The sequence below is a fragment of the Symphalangus syndactylus genome, chromosome 1, assembly GCF_028878055.3.
Source record: "Symphalangus syndactylus isolate Jambi chromosome 1, NHGRI_mSymSyn1-v2.1_pri, whole genome shotgun sequence".
NCBI lineage: Eukaryota > Metazoa > Chordata > Mammalia > Primates > Hylobatidae > Symphalangus > Symphalangus syndactylus.
The window spans coordinates 62,020,250-62,037,349 of NC_072423.2; the positions used below are offsets into that span (position 1 = coordinate 62,020,250).

The following is a 17,100-nucleotide window of genomic DNA, read 5'->3' on the forward strand; positions in this document are numbered from 1 at the left end:
CCCAGAGTTCTAGAGTTAACCGCATCCTACTTGACCCTGGTGTGGTATTGGCCAACAAAGAGGAAGCAGGACAAAGAACACACAATGGAGCTTGGTGCTCAACAACCTGGGATCTGGGGCCAGACTCCACTTTGAAACTTTGGGCAAGTTATTTCACCTGTTTCGGCTTTCATTTCTTCCTCTGTAAAATTATTCTCTCTCCCCAAAAATAACTCTTTGGTGGACCTTAACCTCTTTTATTACTCCATTCCATTTTAAATTCTTCCTTTAAGAGAGAGCTCTGCACAGGACTTTGAATGACAATCGAAGAGATGGATCCAAGCCTCAGTTGGGCTGATGAGACAATTTTCTTGGCCTCCCCATTTGCAAGCTCTGTATGAATGGTTTTGGTTGTTTGGCATAATAAAAATACTTCTAATAACAAATATGAGGTTCTCACAGGAAATTAAGAGTGTGATGGTTGAAGAGGTTGAAGATAGCTTTTCTTTCACCAAATGTTTCTGGTCAGCTTCTGCTCACTCCATGGGGAGGAAGAGTGGTACACAGGCTACTACTCCTGAGAGAAACCTATCTCTTGATCATCAGTGGGGGTTGAGATTTATGCATTTGAGTATCTTTTTTCTCATGAGGCTTTCACATTGTACAACTCTTTTTTTTTTTTTTGAGACGGAATTTCACTCTCGTTGCCCAGGCTGGAGTGCAATGGCACGATCTCAGCTCACCACAACCTCTGCCTCCTGGTTTCAAGCTATTATCCTGCCTTGGCCTCCCAATAGCTAGGATTACAGGAATGCACCACCATGCCTGGCTAATTTTGTATTTTTAGTTGAGACGGGGTTTCTCCATGTTGGTCAGGCTGAACAACTCTTTTCTGCCGGGCCTAAGAGTTATGTACTGAATGACCTTCCCCCAGGGCCTGTGAGCTGCCCTGCACTCTTGGTACTCAGTCAGAGAGACAGGAGGCTGCTGAAGTCTGCGACCAGCCTGTCTGCTGGCTAGAGCCCTGTCAGCAGGGCCCACTTTGACTGACTTCCATATCCGTGTAAGGCAAGAGGAATGACAGAATAGCTGCGCACTCAAAAATCACAGTGTTTGTCCGAGTCTTAAGAACCATTTGCTATCATAATGATCACCCAGTTATTTGTTCAACTGTCCTAGGGAGAAGCTTATATTTGGGAGATTGTGGAGAAGGAAAGAGTGAGAGAGGGAGAGATTCTCTTTCACACACACACACAAAGTGAGAGAGGAGACAGTGAAAGAGGAAAGAGAAAAAAAGGGAGAGAGAGATGAGAATTTGAACAACTAGAGTGGAGATTAAACAGAATTCACCCTCAGAAGCCTCACACACCGGTGACAAGCCATGCAGGGACCATCGTGTGGAAGGGCTTTGATGGCTTTATCCTCCAGCCCAAGAGCAGAGCTAGAGCTGCAGGGCCGGGTGTGCAGCAGCTGCACTCTGCCTCTACCTGCTGCAACCGAGATTTGTCCTTAAAGTGCCCACGAGGCGACGTTTTCATGAGCTGTCTCGGCAATTGATAAGTTGTTGGTTGGGAAGTGGAGACACTCACAGGTTCAGACCTGAAGCCTGGTCCTTAAAATGAATTGGAAGCATCTGGCTGTTTTGCTGTCTGTAGGTAATGATGCAGCCGCGTCACACACCCAGATGTGATTCTACATTTCTGCAGCTGTTCTGGTGGGAGTTTCAACACCCAAAACATCTGCTGCTGGGACTCTGTGGTACAATTCTCACTCCATCTCTCCGGATTCTTATTCTTTTCCCAGAAAATGTACTTTCTTTCCGCTCAGTATTTTTTCTATTTTTCAGAGGAGTTATTCCCAGCAAAGGGATACCCACCAAATTCAATTTCACGTGGAAGAGAAATTCATATCATCTTCAAAATTCACAGGCAAACTGAGGGGGTATGATGCTAATTCATTTTATGAGGTTTGATGAGATAGAACATTAGAACCAGGCAAAGAATTCATAGTTTATTGCACATTTAGAAGAAATGGCTTTAATAAAGTCACTTCCGTATGTTAAACAAAATAGGCATCATGTTTAACATTAACTTCTGTATGTTAAACATAAACAGAACATCTTTAAATTAAAAAATGTTTATCTCCGGGATATCTGTCAGCATCATCAAACTGCATACATAAAGCTCTCTCAGTACTGCATATTTAGTCAATAAAATACGCTCGTAAAGCATGAATTCCTCAAACATTTTAGGTGATAATGTAAAGTCACATAATAGCTTTAAAGATCAACAAGAAATATCAAGAGTCATAAAATATTTATCCATTTTGACCCTGTAATTTCTAGGAATTTATCCTAAAGAAATTATATATAGAAAAGGCTTATTTATAAAGATACTTATCATGGGATTAATTACAGTGAAAAATGGATTTGCTCTATTGTCCCAAAATACAGAAATAGTTAATACAGTGTCTCTACTTCCATAGGACACATGGAAAGTCAATAAGAGGGACTGAATTGTTCCAGCTGTTTGGGCAGCAATTAAAAAGATATTTAGGAAGCTAATCATAACATGGGGAAATACTTCTGACATAGATTAAGTGAAAAAGCAACATGTAAAGTTGTTGGTACATTATGCTTAGAATCATATCAAAACTCAGTATTTGAAAATGACCCAAAGTAATTGCTCCAAAACAATCATTGTGTTTGAGCAGTAGAATTATGAGCAATTTTCTCCTTTATTTTCGTAATTATTTATGAAATGGTTATATTGCTTGAATCAATACAAAGACAAAGCAAAGTGAGTTCTTACAGTATGGCCAAGACACAGAATCTGCCAAGGCAAGGGAGTCTGGAGAAAAAGCAAGACCACTTAAATCTGAGCCATGTCTTCAAACACAATCTAGAGCAAGCTGACTTCAGACAGAGGCCCTTTCCCCACTACAACCGCAGCTGCCTATTTTCTCCAGCATTTTAAGGAACCCAAAGTGAAATTAACCCAAGATTCTGACTTTCACCTGACAGAGCTGGAAATACAGTGACCAACTATGAGAAAACCAACCCAGCTTCAGATGAAGGCTCAAGAATAACTACATATGGGGAAACTTATTTTCCTTCATTTCAGTGATCAAAAAAACTTGGAACGCAGTTCCTCTCTTTGGTTCCACCAAGTAACTTTTCCAAGCTCACAAAACTTGGGAAGGGTGAATATAGTACTTGTGTCTCACCGCACCCAAATGCCTTTGCCAACTTCTATTAAACTCGGAGGGGAAAACAGACAAGTGAATATTGCTTCGGGCTGACTTTTTTTTAAACACTCCTCTCAAATTTTAAAATAATACAATTGATTTTTTTAATATCCAAAAATAGACCACTATTTCGTAGAATTTTGGAGGACAGTTTTCCTTTAGAAGTGAAAAGGGATGATTGAGGGATAGGAAACTGATTAATCTCAGGATTTCACAAGGAAATGCCGACCCAGCATCGGGCCCTCACACACACCATTATAATTCTTTGATTTCCTGTCACTGCAGACAGTTTAAAAAGTGAAAGTAAATAGGAGACATGGAAAATCAATGTGAGGTGCTGAATTGTTCCAGCTGCTGCAGCTCTGTTAATTACATCATATTTTTATGGAGACACTCGGCTCAGACGTGCCAAGTGACCGCATCTGGAAGCATTGCCTGCCATCCTGTTGGGGGAAACTCTTCTCCCCAGGCATCTCAGTTAACTGCAAAAGGACAAGCTACCCAGGAAAGCAGCTTGTACAGCCCAACTCTCTGAGGCAAAATCCGGATGATCAGCTTGTCTTCCGTTACCATAGCAATGAGGTGCTGGGCACTGGAGAGGGGCCACGCCTGTGCAGGAAGTGGGTTAGTCGGCACACCTAAGGAAAATGAAAGTCTATTCTACTCGGATGGCCAGGCCTGGGTGGGCTAAGTGGGAGAGAACCGAGAAGAGACCGCAGGGAGCAGGCAGAGAGGAACAGTGAGAGCAAAAGGACGGGGCTTAAAGTGCCAGGCCCGGGGGAGCCACAGTGGGCTTCCAAGACAAAGTCCTTTGAGCACCTACCTCCTTGCCAGGACAGTAAACTGAAGCTCTCGGCACTAGCACAGACTTCGCAGACTGTTTCAATAAAGGCTGTTCTTCATTTCCTTGTAATTTACATGCTTCCGAAGTGCTTCCTAGTTTCTCTTCCTCCTCTCCATCTCATTTCCTTGCCTTTTTCTTTCCTCACATTCTTCCAGAAGTTTCCAAGGCCCCACTTTCTTTCCAGCTTTATGGGTGCTAGGGCCAGCTTCTTCATCCAGGCATCTCTATCTCGGCACAATTCATTCTCCTTTTCTCTCTCTGTTTTTCTCTCTGCAGCACCTCCTTCCTTCATCTATCTCTGGCTATTTTTTTTCTCATTGTAGCTTCTTGCACAAGTAGCTAGATGAAAGAAAAATCCAGTGTTACCAAAGATGCTCTGAGACATTCCTTAATGTCCAGTCCCTGCTGCGCACCTTATCCTTAGTGATGGGGTCTTAGGCGCAGTCTTGGCCCAAGCCTCTGATTTTCCAAATCCTGCATTCCTCAGAAAGCATCTAAGGGCTCTATACATATTTTGTTTTAATTTCATTATTTAAATATGTATTTCGAATGTATGACACCTATCTCCTATTCTCTAACCCCCCACCTGAAAAAAAACTTACACATTTTTAGTGTAAATTAAATGTACATTATATTTAAATGTCAACGCATGAAATGCGTACATACATAAATTTAACACATGTGGAAGTGCATTCCATTTTTAATATAAATTCAATATAAATTGTATGTTTTTAAAACTTACAACCTTTAGCACATTGTGACTTGTGCCTATCAAGTAAATCATTTTGTACATATCTGGGAATAAAGGTTCTTATAGTTTCTAAGAACTGTCTCCTTGACTAGGAATGTGGTACGGCTGCACTGATATTTGGATAAATTCTGGCCTGTGCCTGGCGGTTCAAGTAAAATTGCCTAAAAGCACACCTTACAGCACACGAGTGAAGGGCTTGATCCAATGCCAGCAAGGGTTCCTGCCTCTGCTTGGGGCTTTCTTTTCCTGTAGGGTAATCGCATTCGTGCAATAGTAAGCTAGGTTGTACCATGTCAGAGATTATTTAAACTCTTGTTTCAATGTCCTGGTTGCTTTCTGCAGTGATCTTTCAATGAGAGGAATTTGAACATTTACTAAATATCGTGAGTGATCCAACCTTAAAATATAAATTTCCTGTCACTCCTAATCCAGGAGTCCAGGTCATTTTGTCTAAAAGAATCTCCTAAAATTGCAAAGCCAGCTGCCAACAAACTTGTAATCTACAGCATTTATCTGAGCAAATTTGCTGATTCCAGATGATCTAAGGCTGAACTGTTATCTGTAGCCACCAATTTCTAATTTTTGTGTTCATTCCAACAGCTTCATCTATATAATTTATCATTATAAAGATAATTGTTATATATTTGAAATAAAATGTATATTAATACATTATTTAATTGGCTTTATCAACTGGAATTTCCACTTAGATTTCATTTGAAAAGAAATGCTTTGCCACCAAAAAAAAAAACAAAAACAAAAGTTGAGAACTACTGGCTTCACCACTGTCCCCCGGCCCCCTCCTCCTCTCCATCTCCCCCACTTCTGCTTTTGGCCCCAGGGGACCCATTGGCTATATTCTGCCTCCCCACCAACTGTCCTTGCTCTTCCAGGCTGTCCTCTGCTCCTTTGCCTCCTCCTTTCCAACTTGATCCATGAATCTTTCCATAGAAGTCTGGCCATCATCTCTAAGCTGTCTGCTCTAGTGTGATAAACAGACTCACACTAAGGGAGTCATTTCTAAAAATGATTTGAGGGGTTACAACTGCATGGTGGGAGGTGGGGGTGGCAGACTGACATCTTACTCTGAACTCCTTAAGTCTTGTGAGTTGATGTAAAAAGGCGAATCACCCACAGTGAAATTTTAGGCACTTTGACATTCAGAATAATCTATCAGAGGCAACCCATGGTCCATCTCATACTCTTTCAAAGTGTTTCCCAAACTATCAACTGAGCACACTAGTATCAGAACCACCTGTGAAGTGCTTACTAAAAAGGCAGATTCCTGGTATCTAGGCTGAACTCTTTGGAGGCTAAGACCTAAAGCTGCCTTTTTAGCCAGCTCCTCAAATAACTCTGCATGTTGAAGTTCAAGGGTCCCTGCTGCCACCGTCTGCACGTGGACGTCAAAGGCAGGGGCTGAGTGGGGACGCTGCCTCTGCCTCCATGGGAAGATACAGACTAAATGGCAAGCCAGGGAAGAGAAGTACACAGCAAGTTGAGGACCACATGGAGACAGGACATAATACCTAGTGAGCATCCTGAAAACGAAAAGAAAAATAATGCAAGTTCCCTTGTCTCCAGCTCCAAATTAATTGGTCAGCAGTGGCAGAGCAGAAACAGATGGGGGACGTCTGAACCACAAGGCAGCCCAGCTCCCAGCACGTCCTGGAGGAAACAGCAGCAGGAAGGGGAGGGCCGTGCACGGCAGTGCTTGGAGGCAAAGCCACAGGCCATGGGGGCCCGGTGGAGGCACCAAGCCCTTCTCCCTCCGATCTGCCTACGTGGAAGGTGTTTGTTGCTGGATGCACTGCCTTTTCAGCACTTCTCCAGGGCAGGTCCAGAATTCCTGGAAGGCCCAGGCAGAAAGCACTTGAGCAGAACAAGCAGAGTCCCACTTCCTCAGGCTGTCGTTTGTACCTCTGTTCTTCCTTAATAAAAATCCACCATGCACTCCAAAAGAGTAACTAGGACACTTCGTTTTTATTCCACATGCATCTCATTTGTCTTCAGTAGGTTATTCCATAATCTCATCATTATTGCTATGGCCCTCAGAGGACAGCTGACTTGCATTAATCAGGCGAGCCCCTCATCGCTCACCAGATTCTTTACACTTTTACCATGCCCTGGGGCATCCTAACTTACTTGAAAAATTAATAAACCTCCCCCCTCTTATCTTACCTTATTAATGTCTGTCTTTGTAACCCATTATCCCCGCATATCATCAGAGATCACTGGAGGGTGCGGTGAACACCAGCTTGCTCCCCTAATTCTATTCCTGAAACTGGAACACCCCTCTCCCTGAATGGCCAGAAAGAAAATGGCCTTCGTGGGCCAGCAGGGTGTTTGTTTACCAGCTCAGATGGCACTGTGGACCACAGGCAGGAGAATTCTTAGGCTTCCACTAAAGGCTATTAAGGCCCATTAAGTTGTTCTCTCCTCCTCCACATCCCTCTCCCCCTCTCTTGTGCACCCTAGTAAATCTGACTCATTAGCTTTAGATGTTTTGAAATAGTGGTACATTAATCACTTGTGTTTGCACACTGTTTATGTGGGTTGTTGGTCATGGTCTGTAGTTATACTGGCTGTCTCCCTTGCTTACTTAAAGGTACAATCCAGTTGAAAATAAAGATTCTTGCAGGTTTGCTCATTACACACAGTGTCGGCAGCTGGTGAGTGTCTTTTGCAATTCATCAGAGGCCTCCCAGACCACCTGCTCTCGGCATCCTGCAAACAGCTGGCTCTGGGTAAGTACCATAAGCTATTACCTTATACAACAAATAAATAAATCAAGGGATGGATGGGTAGACAAATAAATAAATAAGTTGAATTTTCAGCCCTGAATCATTGCTTCTGGAAGGAAAAAGTCCATTTTTAAAAAGGGAAAAAAATATATCTAGCCCAAACCTTTGGGGTTCCATTTATAGGAAAAAAAATAGGGGGGAGTTGAAGCTCCCAAAACTTTGAGTGGAAATATTTTGTCATTTGGGTCACAAGGCAGTCAAGAAAAGAGCTCTATGACAGGCTGGCAATTTGGCTTGGTACAGAACATGAGAAGGGGTGGGGGATTGAGTTTAATTGCCTGCTGGATTTTTTTTTTTTTTTCTTTTTTTCCAGAAAAAGCCACAGGGAGGCTTTGTGGAGCTTGAGCTAAGGCCACCAGATGTCCCAGGATTAAGAAGCCAATCCCAGTTTCCAAGGTCGTCACCACTTTAGTTTTTTGTAACGTTTGCCTCAATTTTTAACCCTGAAATGACCCTCTTTGTGGCCATGCCCTACTCCAGTCCCTGAAGAAAAGCTAGAGATGGTGGGAGCAGGAGCCGAAAGCTGGGCACTGGTAAGAAGGAAGGACAAGGTTAGAGAGGAGACACATTGCAGGTCAGCCACATTGTGGCTAACCTTGACAATACAGAAACCAAAAACCAGGTGAGCGTCTGGGAACGGGTGTCATGTTGAGAGGTTTCCAAAGTTTATCACAGGCAGCCAGAAACTTCTCTGAGGTCTACTGAGAAAGTTCTTATGATTTGAAGCTGATCCTGGATCACCCAACACAACTACGATCCCCGTGAAGGAAAAAGTTATTCACGATACTTGTTAAAGAATGGCGAGGCAAACTCTATTCAAAGGGGCTACTCCGGTGGGTTTTTGTAGTAGAGAAGAGAAATTGGGCTCAACTCAGAATACAAGGAAAAGAGGGAATTTACAGGCAAGGAGGTCAAGGGGCAGGCTGGGAAGCAGTCCATGGGAAATTACTAAGAGGAAACCTCAGGGTTGGATGTGGTGGCTCACACTTGTAATCCCAGCACTTTGGGAGGCCAGGGCAGGCAGATCACTTAGGGTCAGGAGTTCGAGACAAGCCTGGCCAGCATGGCAAAACCTCGTCTCTACTAAAAATACAAAAATTAGCCAGGTATGGCTACATGGCATGCCACTACAAGCACACACCTCCAGACCTCGAAGGAGGAGTCAGGAGGCTGAGGCAGGAGAATCGCTTAAACCCGGGAGGTGGAGGTTGTGGTGGCGGAGGTCACGCCACCACTGCACTCCAGCTGGGGCACCAGAGCAAGACTCTGTCTCAAAAAAAAAAATAATAAAAGGGGGAAACCTCAAGGGTAAGGGGGACCCTGCCTAAACTGACCTAACAGGATTCTTGCTGACAGCAGGCCAGGGTGGCCAGACATCACCTGAGGAGCTGGTGGGTGGAGGATGAAGAACCCCATCAGATGTCAAGGGTGATCAGGTATCATAGATACGACAGTCTGTCTAAACTGACTTAACAGGGTTCCTGCTAAAACTGGACAATGCATGGAATTCAGTGAATATGAAAGTCCAAAGGTCAGGGCCTAGTTGGATTCAGGGCCTAGTTGATTAGAGTTTAGTCCACAAGAGAATCTTTGTCATCCCCCAGAATGATTTAGTGTGGTCTCCATGAATTGATCAAAATTTGGCTGTATCTTTTTACCTTGTCCTTGTAAAACTGGAAGGGAATTCTCGCATACGATGGGTACCTAACTGACTCACTGTTTATGAGCTTCGTCAATCAAATGCCTGAATGAAGCTCTTAGAAATTGTTATTTTTATCTTATGGCTGGTTAAAATCTGAAAAATTCTGCAGCTTTATTTTTGCCCCCCTTTTTAGTGTGTTTTTAGTGTGTTTTTAAAGAGTGTTTGTGGATTGAATTAATGTAGAAAAATGTTTTGCATTTTAACACATCGAAAAGTTGGAAAATAAAAAATCAATATTCCTAAATTTTTCTTACTTTGATTCTTCAAGAACCTTGCTATTAAGAATCTAGCTACTTTGTGAGGCTGAGGAGCAGTAGCATCAGCAGCAACTGAGGGACTTGTCAGAAATACAGACTCCTAGAATCAGAATCTACATTTTAACATTTCTGATCCCCAGGTGACTTGTTTGCACATTAAAGGTTGACAAGCTTCTCACCCTCTTCTGTGCCCTTGATTCTTTTAGATCAACTGTATCTGGTGTAGATTGCTACCACCCACATCAATACTAAGGGTGATCATAAGAATTTGAATAAGCAATTGCAGATGGAGAAATTTCCTCACCAGTTCTTTGGAGAAGCAGCACAATGTGGTAGGAAAGAACGATGGAGTCAAAAATCTAGGTTGACTTTGACTCTGCAACTTAGTAGAATCCTGACTTTGGGCTGTCACTCCAGTGAGGCTTAATTCCCTCACTTGACAACAGAGAGAACAGCAACTCCGATACCTCCCTTCAAGGCAATTCCAGAAATAAAGGAGTTCCTTTATGTGGAATCATATACTAAGCTCTAAACGTATTACACATGTACAATTAAGTTGTAGTAGTAATAGGAGTAAGTGATAAGGGTCTTGGAGCTGGATCACTCACCAATTGCATGAGAATGGAGACCCACCCTGGTGGAAGGTGGAGAAGAGGTAGGCCCTGGCATGCTGCAGTGCTGCCACTGTTCACATTTTCCCTGATGGAAGTGGATGCAACCACTGGTGAGATATCTCTGGCCCTTGAGAAGAATGTGGGATATGTAAAATAAAAGGAATTCCTCCAGACGATTGATTGATTGAAGAGAGATTATAATCAGGACGGTCATTCAACAATTCAAGCAAACTTGTGAAAGCCAGAGGGCCTTCCGGGCAACATTTAAGGAAATGCTGATCTCAGGTAGCCAGTGGATGTACAGAGAGAATGATCAGGCTCACAGATAGCAGAGCTTCAGAGAAAGCTGAATTCTCATCCTAGAAGGTTTCCTATGCTGAGATCAAGCTCTAATAGGGAAACCATAGGACCCTGAGACTTGGAATGGGGATATCTGAGTAACGCCATTGAGAATTTCAGCTCCCAGATTCTCCTGAGGCCTTTGGGTCTGCAAAAGAGGCCCACCCCACTTTGGTAGAAATAGTGCCCTGCAATTTGCGTTGAAGCAAGTGTCTATATTAGTGTGTCGAGTCCCCAAGACCACTCCAAGTTTGATTATTTGCTAGAAGGACTCACAAGTCTCAGAATACAGTCATATTCACAGCTGGTGATTTATCGCAGCAAAGGATACAAAGCAAAATCAGCAAAGGGAAAAGGCACATGGAGTGAAATCCCAGGGAAACCAGGCATAAGCTTCCAAGAGTTCTCTCCCAGAGGAGTCACACAGGACGCACCAAATTCTCTCAGCAATGAGTTGTGACAACACGTGGAAAATGTTGCCAATCAGAGAAGCTCACTAGAGACTCAGCACCCAAAGTTTTAACTGGGGGCTGATCATGTAGGCAGTCTCCACCTGGCAAGTACCAATATTCCAGACTCCCACAAATAAACCACATTGTTTTAGTATAAACTATGTTGTTTGCACAGACAATTTAGGCACAGTGAGCCACTCTTACCATTCCAGGAATGGTAGGAACCCTCCCAAAACCCAAGTTACAATACTAGTCAAAGGCTGACCTTATCAGCAGGCCTTTCAAAGAGTAACAGCCAGGCCTGCTATGTTAACTGTTTTCTACAATATCAGTTATAATTTTTAAATTTTATTTTATTATTATTAATATTATTTTGCTCTGTTGACCAGGCTGGAATGCAGTGGCACAGTCATAGCTTACTGTAACCCAAACTCCTGGGCTCAAGGTATCCTCCCACCTCAGCCTCCTGAGTAGCTGTGGGAGGTATGTGCCACCACACCTGGCTAATTTTTATTTGTTTTGTTGTTGTTGTTGAGATGGGGTCTATATTACCCAGGCTGGTCTCTAACTCCTACCTTCAAGTGATCCTCTCACCTTGGCCTCCCAAAGAGCTGGGATTACAAGCACGAGCCACCCTACCCAGCCTTATAAATTTTATGTAACAAGTCACCCCCAGGACTTAGTGGCTTAAAACAACAAACATCTATTTGCTCACAATTCTGTGAGTTAGCATTTGTGGCTGGGATGAACTGAAATGGTTTGTCTGTGCCTTGTATGCTGTTGTGGGATCCTCTCCTGAGCTTGCAGTCAGTCAGTCATCTGACTAGGATTGAACTGTCCCCACAAATCTCCTCACACATCTGGCAGTGGGTTGGTGGGCTGTAATGCAGGACCACTAATTTCTCCTACATGTGGCCTCTCTACATGGCAAAGTTCACAGCATGGCTGTTGGGCTCCATGAAGAAGACAATAAAAGTTGCATGGCTTTTTGAGGTGTCAGTTTGTAAGTATCACAATATCACTTCCCAGTCTCCTCTGTCAGTCAGAGCAAGTTACATGATCAGCCCAGGTTCAACAAGGCAGAGAGATAGACTCTACCTCTTGATGGGGGGCATGGCAAAGAGGTACAAGCGGACTTTGGTGCCACATTTTCCAAATTATCACAGTGCTTGTGCCAGTCATCAATTTATTGCCCCTCAGTTCCAATCCATCCTCCTCTGCTCTGCTTTGTGATCCTAGAGCTAGCGCTTGTAATCATTCCTTTCTTTTCTGGTGGTATAATATCTTTATCAACAAAGGGCACTGGGGTGACACTGCAAGGTCACAGCCAGAGGAAGGAGATTCTCATACTGGTTCCATGGGGCCATTTTTCTTTGTCCTGGCTGCCAGCATATCAGCATGCAGGAGGCCTGGTAATGCTCACCTTACCAGCTCTTGTGGACCAATTCCAGCCTCCCTGCACCCTCCAGCAATTTTCTGCACCACCCAGTGGGCTGTTTCCTGCAGACCAGCTCCATCTGTGCCTTCTACTAAGTTTCTTCTTCACCAACACACTGTGCGTTCCCATGGCAACCACACCCTCTCCAAGGGAGTTTGGACCTCAGCCTCAACGGAGGAAGATGGAGAAGATATCTTTTCTAAGTTCCTGGTCTCTCCCTCAGCTCTGGCAATGGTAGCTGCTTTCCACATGTGCTATTTTTATCTTCCTTAGACCCCTCTTTTATGCCTTTTTGTAGTTAAATATATTTTACTACTTAATACTTCTTAGGTTAAATTTTCTCTGTTCAAATTACTGTGTGATTTCTGTCTCCTGATTGGACCCTGATTCATGCCATGCCTTAAAAAATAATGTTTGCCTCCCCCTACTCCTGCAGCTCCTCTTAAGCAACAGAAAAATAACAAGGTTAAATTTCAGCACACCCTAACCAGAGATGTACTGGGCTTGCTAAGAGGCCAGGGACTGTATACCAAAGAAGCTGTAAGCTCTGGCTAATATGTGCCAGCAGAAGTTGGGAAAGTGTGCGTGAGAATAGATGCTGACAGGTGGGACTGTAGGACACAAAGTTAGACAAAGGAGAATTAATCAGTGTGGGAACATTCTCCCATGATACTCAAGTCTAGGCAAATACTCCAGAGAGAGTACTAATACACTGCAAGGATGGCTCTCAAAAGCGTTTGGCCCAATGAATTAGAAATACCAAAACCGATATGACAAATGGTCTGAAAGGGGCATTTAAAGCTCAGAGAAGTGGGTATGCTAAAGAGGATATACCAGTTAAGTCTAGAGAGCCCCCAACCAGCCAGAAATGTGCCAGAGGAGGACCCCAAGGACAATCTTTTACAAAAGGGGTAAGAAATACATTCATGACAATCAAAGGTGTTGCACAAATTATCCAACTAAAAGAAATTTAGAACAGATGATCAAGAGCCTGCAAACATCTGCCTGAATAAGAAGTCATGATTGTTTAACAAGCTTCTGAACTTGAGCCAGTTCTCAGTTCGAGAATGACTGAAGAAAAAGCCAGGTCCCCATGATAAAAAACCGTGCAATACCACAGAAGTGTATTTAGTAGTAATTCTCCAAGTTCTTTCCCAAAGAGATCAACAGCCATTTCCTCAGATAACTGTCCAGTGGAAAAATGGGAACACCCAAAACTTACAAGGATTTAAGTGTAAGTTGACTTCGATTCCCAGGGACCCAAAGCACCATTATACCCCTCCATCTGAATAGAGAAATATGGGGACCAGTCATGACCCATGTCCAGTTCACTAAGGCTACACTGGGTCCATTAATCCAGCCAGTGATCATTTCCCTGTACTGTGCTCAAAACTTACAAGAATTATTGGAGCCAGGGTCTGAATTGACTGTGATATCCAGGGACACAAAGCTCCATTGTGATTCCCATTATAATAGGGTGAGGTGAAGGCTAATAATGACCCAGCTCCAACCTCCCGATGGGTCCAGTGGGTTCATGGATCCATCCAGTGATCATTTCCCTGTGCCCAAATGTGTAATTGAAATGGATATACATGATAAATGACAGAACTCTTACATCAGGTTCTTGATCTGTGGTGCAAAAGCTATTGAAGTGTGGAAAGCCAAAAGAAGCCACTGAAATGTCCCCACTGTCCCCTATCCAAGGCAATAAATAAAGACAATACTATATCCTAGGGGAAATGGCAAAATTTAGCACCCTCTTCAAAATTCTGAAGAATGCAAAACTGGTGATGGCCATGATAGCCTCATTTTATTCACCACTCTAGCCCCTACAAAAACTCTATTGATTATTCACTAGGAGGACTCACAAGACTCAGAATACAGTCACACTCACAGCTGTGATTTATTGCAGCAAAACAAAGCAAAATCAGCAAAGGGAAAAGCACATGGAGCAGAATCATGATACATGATAAATGACAGTGGACTACCACCAATGACGTGCTGGTAAACATTTAACAATGGGCTCTCCAGGGGTCAAGGGATGATTGCTACACAGCATTTGCCAATTTCCAGAGTATAATGCTCCCACTATAGGTTTAACAACCAGCTCACAAGGTTCCTGAAAATTGAACACTTGGCTCTTACAGGTTACTATGGGCCTGCTTTAGCACCAAAACTGTCACAGCCTTAACCAAAGAGAAGTCTCAATTGCAGCTGCTATGCCAATGTGATATCTTTACTAGAACAAACGGTTTGAATGTGTCTCCTCCAAAATTCAGATATTATATTAAGAGGTGGAGACTTTAAGTGGTAATTAGGCCATGAGGGCTCTTCTTTCATGAATAGGATCAGGGCACTCATAAAAGAGGCACAGTGTTTGGCCAGTTTGCCTGTCTGCATTGTGAAGACACAGCATTCCTTCCCTCCAGAGGATGCAGCAATAAGGCACCATCTTGGAAGTGGAGAACAGCCTTTATCAGACAACTGAACCTGACAGCACCTTGACTTTGGACTTCTGAACCTCCAGTACTGTAAGAAAATAAATTTCTATTCTTTATAAATTACCTAATCTATGGTATTTTGTCTAGCACAAAACAGACTAAGAAAATTTCATCATCATAGCCATAACTATGTAGTTGGCTAACTTTTTGTTTCCATTTCCATCTGAAAGAAGAATGAGAAAGCACTTCACATTCATATGGGATGGTTAACAATACACTATTATGGTCTTCCCACAGGGCTTCATTAACGGAGTTAACTCTCTGTAAACTGCCCTCACAGCCTCTGTCATAAGATGGTCCAAAGGGACTTGGACATTTCACTAAACACCATATTGGTTCACAATATCAATGACAGTATGCTAATTGGACTTGATTTGTAAAAAACGACAAGTGCTTTGTAGTATCTCGGTAAGAGATATGAGCTCCAAAGAAAAAAAGCCCTATGAAGATTTAGGAATCTCTTATATTAATGAAGAGTTTGTAGGGACCAAGCTGACTAGACATGTTAGATCATCCCTTCCAAAACAAAAGACAAATCATTAGATTTAAAAAGTAGCATTATGCAGGTACAATCCCAGCACTGTGACATGGACCAAAGATCCATCACAGCATCTGTGACAGGAAAAAAAAAAAAAGAACACCCTGCAAAGTTGTCGACACAATATCCCACTGGAAACTGGCACTGCCTTGTCCAAGGCTGCTCTCCCCTCGACAAGGGGACACCCCAAACCAACGTTGCCGATGTACGGGCATAAAGGCGTAACCTTTGCTTCAATTTGGGACAATTCTCAAGACCTTCCACCCCCACCCCAGAAATTCCCCTGCAGAGATCTGTGGAGAATCAGCTCGGCCCTCAGTTGGAAATGCTTCGCAGATCAGCCTCCCCCTCTACCCAATGCTGTCTTCCTCACTTCTGAATAGATGCCTCTCAGGAGTATCCCCCAGTAAATAATCTGCATGCAATTCTCCATCTCAGGGTCTGTTTCCAAGGAACCCAATCTAAAACAGCATACAATGGAACTCAATTTCACTCTCTCTTTATTTGTTTCTTTCTCTTTGCTTCTTGTTATCAGCATCACTGTTACCTGGTAAGATTTCTTCTGAAGGGAAAAAATTGCGAAGCAAAATCAGTCAATGTCTCAGTGAACTTGAAGGGACTCCTCATTTTCATTGGCTTGTAACAAACCATTGTCTGCTAAAAACTTGAACTGAAGTTTAGACCTTTCTACCAAGTCCAGTATGTCAAATACATGTTCTTTTCACATGCTACTGGGAGTGACTTGAAGCATAATTTTAAAAAGTGTTCTAAGGTCGTTTTCATCAGAAAATGAGCATAATCAATTAATCATAATTATTTAATCAACTAAATCAATCAATTAATTAAATAATGAACTAAATAAATCAACCTAATCAATTAATGATGTCAGCCCTGAGTAGGATGTAAGAAATACTAGTTGCCTATGTGACATATATTTGCAGAACCGTTGTAGAAATTATATAAGATGAAGTACTAGGAATGGGTATGAGCAGAGGAAATTACTGGTATAAACCCCATAACTGCTACAGAATTGGGTATTCTGAGGAGAAGAATAGGCTGTTTTACTGGGAGCAGAACTTCTGGGTTAGAAGCAAGGCAAAAGAGTTCTCCCCATAAAAGAGATGACACTGCAAGTATTTAATCCAAATGGCTATTAGATTGGTGGGCACATGCCACCTTGACCCCAAGGGCACTGAACAGGTTGTTCTAGAATTCAGAGACAGCTGGGACACGAAACACAGAATTCTTCTGAGACTGTGGTAACTTAAAGAGTTCCCAAGAGCAGGAAGGCTCACAGGACTGGCTATAGAAATCACAAAGAAAGGAAAATCAGTCCTACTTGTGATCAAAAGGAATCAACTAAAAAACCGAAAGTGCTTGGGACTCCGAAAATCCAAAAAGATGACTACTACAAAATAAATGGATAAAAGTTCATAGCATTTAAGATGTAATATAAAAAAGTAGATCTTACACTAAATGTGTGTATATGTGCATGTTGGGAAAGGGGCAGGGTGGGTAATATGGTTTGGGAAATAACCTTGCAAAAGACTCTACATACCTGCAGAATCTCTATGGGAGGAAAAACCTTTGCCAGTCTTGACCTCAGATCCATTCCTCACTCTTCCTCTGCTCTGGTCT

General features: G+C 42.8%; 1 long non-coding RNA gene across 1 annotated transcript in view; it reads right to left on the reverse strand.

The window, feature by feature from the left end:
• Window positions 1-1,968: 1,968 nt before the first annotated feature.
• Window positions 1,969-17,100, reverse strand: part of LOC129489652 (uncharacterized) — a 32,993-nt gene continuing 17,861 nt past the window's right edge. Inside the window, exons 2-3 of the long non-coding RNA XR_008660066.2 lie at window positions 4,049-4,408; window positions 1,969-3,834 (exon numbers count right to left, since the gene is read on the reverse strand). This is a non-coding gene — a long non-coding RNA (uncharacterized lncRNA). The remainder of the gene's footprint in view (window positions 3,835-4,048; window positions 4,409-17,100) is intronic.